Source organism: Aplysia californica, unplaced genomic scaffold (genome assembly GCF_000002075.1).
Source record: "Aplysia californica isolate F4 #8 unplaced genomic scaffold, AplCal3.0 scaffold00798, whole genome shotgun sequence".
NCBI classification, from domain to species: Eukaryota; Metazoa; Mollusca; class Gastropoda; order Aplysiida; family Aplysiidae; genus Aplysia; species Aplysia californica.
Window position 1 is genome coordinate 78,069 of NW_004798068.1, and position 3,846 is coordinate 81,914.

At 40.3% G+C, this 3,846-nt stretch overlaps 1 protein-coding gene across 1 annotated transcript in view; it reads left to right on the top strand.

The window, feature by feature from the left end:
- LOC118478661 (gamma-aminobutyric acid type B receptor subunit 2-like) overlaps nt 1-3,846 on the top strand; it is a 139,300-nt gene that overhangs the window by 64,663 nt on the left and 70,791 nt on the right. The gene's annotated exons all lie outside the window — the stretch shown is intronic.

Sequence of the window (3,846 nt, forward strand, 5' to 3'; positions counted from 1 at the left end):
TCTCTCTCTTTGTCAGTCTGCCTGTCTGTCTCTCTCTCCTTCTCTCTCTCTCTCTCTCTCTCTCTCTCTCTCTCTCCTTCTCTCTCTCTCTTTCTCTCCGCTCTTTATTTCTTTCTTTCTCTCTGTGTATCTTTCTCACTTGTTCTTCCTCTCTCTTAATGTTTTCTCCTTCTCTCAATAAGTCTCGGAGAAGGAGCAAAATGTCCGTAGAATCCAAAAGATCACAGGCCAAGTCCATGGGAAACAGTTATCATCTTTTCCACATGCTTCTTCTGGCCAACTCAAGGTCGCCGAATGCAGATATCTAATTAATATGCATGGATTTTATAACCCGGCACTTAGGAACTGATGAATATTCCCTCTTGAACAAACTCAAACCGGGTAAGTCCCCTGGGGGATAATCTCTCAGCTCTTACAATCTCATCCCGTCCATGTTTGCCCCTTTATGTACAGACGTCCATAGAATCGCCCGGTGGGTGGTTGGCGGGTGTTCTAGTGTGGTTTGCTCTTTTTTTTTTCTTATTTTAAAATAAATATGTCTTCTTTATATCCCTCCTTGTATTTTGTGTTTTGTTACTCTCTATAAGTAACACCTTTAATCGTTTACTCTCTATAAGTAACACCTCTAATCGTTTACTCTCTATAAGTAACACCTCTAATCGTTTACTCTCTATAAGTAATACCTCTAATCGTCGGCACTTATATGACCTTATTGTGTTGCAAGTGCCGTAAAACTCTTACCAAAAAAACCCAACTAAATTCACCCAGTGGTTTATGTACGCTGGTATTGCCCTTTTGTCTATATATTATTATGCAAAGATTCTGTATAACGAGATGGTTCATTCCTCTCTTTGAACCAATTAAAAAGTGTCCTCAAAAATCCGGTGGCGCCCTCTTGTGTGGAAAAAAATCAAAAGGAAAGTAACAAGTTTTTGTATAAATCATAATTAAAATTTCAGAATAACGCCTTTTTAAAATGGTTACGCCGACGAAAATCCTCTTCAGGTGAAAGGGATGACTGTTTTCTTCGTTTTATTTGGCTTTAGAACGAGAGGCGAGAGGTCTTTAAAATAAAATAAACCCAAAACTCCGCGCTGAGCGAATCGAAACAACTGGTGTACAAGGGGGTGCTATTCCTATTCTTCTTCTGGAGAAACGAAAGAGAACTTCAAAACAAAGACTGCAGCGACATCTGAACCAATGCGCGGACTTCAGCGAACACGTTTTTGACCGAGTGAACTATCTTGTTATGTACTTTCTTTGATGTAAACTGGTATCGTCCTGTCGTTTATGTACACACAGATTGTACGTACAAGATAGTTCACTCAGCTAAAAAAGTGTAAGCGGAAGTCCACAAATCGGTTCAGTTGATCCTGCAGTTTTTGATTTGAAGCTCTCTTTCGTTTCTCCAGAAGTGTCGGAATAGCACAGTTTGTTAGTTTCACTTTTATTGTTTTTCACACAAGTAGAGTAACTAAGGTCGCAAAGTCCACACTTTTTCGAAGAGGGCGCCACCAAATTTTGAGGACACTTCTTTAATTGTGGGTGATAAAGGACTGTCTTGTTACACACAATCTTTGATGTACGCTGGTATCGTCTATGGACGCTGCTATAGCGGCTATTCATGTTAGGATTTGGCTTGTCAGAAATGGTTTCGCGGTACTAACAGGTTGATGGTTTCTGAACAAAAATTCACAAGACAAAATTACTAACAAGTACAAATTGTAGAAGAGCATAATGATCTTTCCACAGGACAACATTTCAGCGGGTGGTTGACCGTTGCTATGGTACAGTTTGCTTCTTCTTTCCTATCAAACATCTATCGTCCTTATCTTTCCTCCTTTTTGGTGTTTGTTACTCTCTTGCAACACTTCTATTCTTTGTGGGTGGTTGGCGGGTGCTCTGGTGTGGTTTGCTTCTTCTTTCCTATCAAACATCTATCGTCCTTATCTTTCCTCCTTTTTGGTGTTTGTTACTCTCTTGCAACACTTCTATTCTTTGTGGGTGGTTGGCGGGTGCTCTGGTGTGGTTTGCTTCTTCTTTCCTATCAAACATCTATCGTACTTATCTCCCCTTTTTCTTTTTTATGTTTGTTACTCTCTTGTAACACCTCTAATCTTCTGGCGCTCATATAACCTTATGCAGTTGCTAGCGCCATAAAACCCTATACTAAAACTAAACTTCTATTCTTTGGCACTTATAATTGTCACAACGCAGTGGAATCAGCGCTGGTCAATATTTGGGCATATTGTGGAGTTATTGATATCATCTTAAAGGTTAGTTATTATGACCGCATTGTGTTGCAAGTACCTTAAGACTAAAAAAAAATAATAATAAATTTAAAAAAAACTCTTTACAAAGATGTACAATATCGTTTCACAAGTCAACATCACCAGCACGAAGTCCATAATGTCATGCTCACACCATTTCCAAGTATACTTGGAAACAGTACAAAGTGACACAGCGGTGGAAACTATAGACCTTACAGAGACTCCCCCTCTCCTACCCCCCCCCCTTCCTCCCCCCTCCTCCCCTACTTTCCCCGGGGACTTGGCGTCTCGCCGGAGTTGAGAGAACTTCTTTGATAATATAACAACATGTTTGTTCATTAATGAATGTATTTTCCATCTATCCTTACTCGACTGGTGAAAAGAATCTTTGCCAACTGACAGTTAGCGGCAGTCTACAATGCTGAGCCTGTGTTTGTATGTCCATTAATGTGTCGTTTGTCGAGGTGTGGTCGTTTGTTACGAAGCTAACAAGGAGCTAGGATAAACAAAGCGATGATGATGATGATGATGATGATGATGATGATGATGATGATGATGATATGTGAGGCATCGTAGTGAAATCAGGCGCTCGTCAAAATAACGAAATCTGAGAAGCAGACACTTTTCCACAATTTAGACAATTTTTATCGAATTTACTGGGGGGGGGGGGGTTTATCAAACCTTTTTATATCCGTGCAAAAACATATTTCCATCTGAATTTTATTGAAATACGTTGATTAAAGGCACAGAATAGATCTATATCCTTTTTCAGTTTTCAAGGACTCTTAACCTACTGGAGTTACCAAAATTTTGCAGCCATTTACTCGCTAATTTCTCCGCTGAAACCAGGCTACCTCACCTCCTTCAGTCGAAATTATCTTGACTTTTGTTGAAGATAGATTCACTTTTTTTCCCATTGAAAGCAAAACTAATGAATGCGCTTTTAAATGATACCAATAACACATGCCCAAAGATTGACGAATGTCTGATTCCACCGCGTCGTAACATATATGTCCATTATACAGCACGCTCCAGTCATATGTCCATTATACAGCACCCTTTACCCTCCAGTCATTTTCCCATTATACAGCACCCTCCAGTAATATATCCATTATACAGTACCCTCCAGTCATGTCCATTATACAGCACCCTCCAGTCATATTACGTGGCGTCGATGGCCTTGTGGTTAGACTACCGGGCTTGTAATCGTGATATTGCTAGTTCGGGGGTTCGGGCCCTCCGGTCAGTATTATGTCCTTTATATAGCACCCTTTAGACATTATTATGTCCTTTATACAACTACCCTCAGGTCAGTATTATGTCCTTTATACAGCACACTGCAGTCATATTATGTCCATTATACAGTAGCTTCTATTCACATACGAATTACCATCTAGACACTATTATGTCCATTATAAAACTATCCCCCGGTCATTAATATGTCCATTACACAACTTTCCTGTCCAAAAAAATGGGTGGGGGAAAGGGGGAGGGGCGTGGTTTCTGTGACAGGCAGCGAGACGCCTCACTCATCATTTTGGATTTGAAAGTGACCCCCGAGTGGTGTTTGATCGGC